General features: G+C 40.2%; 1 protein-coding gene across 1 annotated transcript in view; it reads right to left on the reverse strand.

Annotated features, from left to right (window-relative positions):
• The window catches only part of col22a1 (collagen, type XXII, alpha 1), a gene marked incomplete in the record, with an annotated part of 79101 nt that overhangs the window by 50142 nt on the left and 28688 nt on the right, over positions 1-271 (reverse strand).

The raw sequence follows: 271 nt of genomic DNA on the forward strand, positions 1-271 counted from the left end.
GATTCTACATCATAATTGGTCAGTTGAGGTCTGCTGGGTTTGAAGTACAGATGAAGATTAAATGAAATCCACCATGAAAAGAGACTTTCAAGACTAAAGTTGTTTTGTTTTGAAGAAGGGTGTTATGATTTTAAGCTTTTATTTTGACCCTAAGGAGTTCCCCTTTCACCACTGCTATGTGACCATATGAGAGCAAGGAGACAATGAAAGAAATTTAAGACCCACTCCAATGAAAAACTGCTGATTTTGGGGTCAACACCCCCCCCCCCCC

Source organism: Oryzias melastigma, linkage group LG11 (assembly GCF_002922805.2).
Source record: "Oryzias melastigma strain HK-1 linkage group LG11, ASM292280v2, whole genome shotgun sequence".
In the NCBI taxonomy this organism is placed as follows: Eukaryota; Metazoa; Chordata; class Actinopteri; order Beloniformes; family Adrianichthyidae; genus Oryzias; species Oryzias melastigma.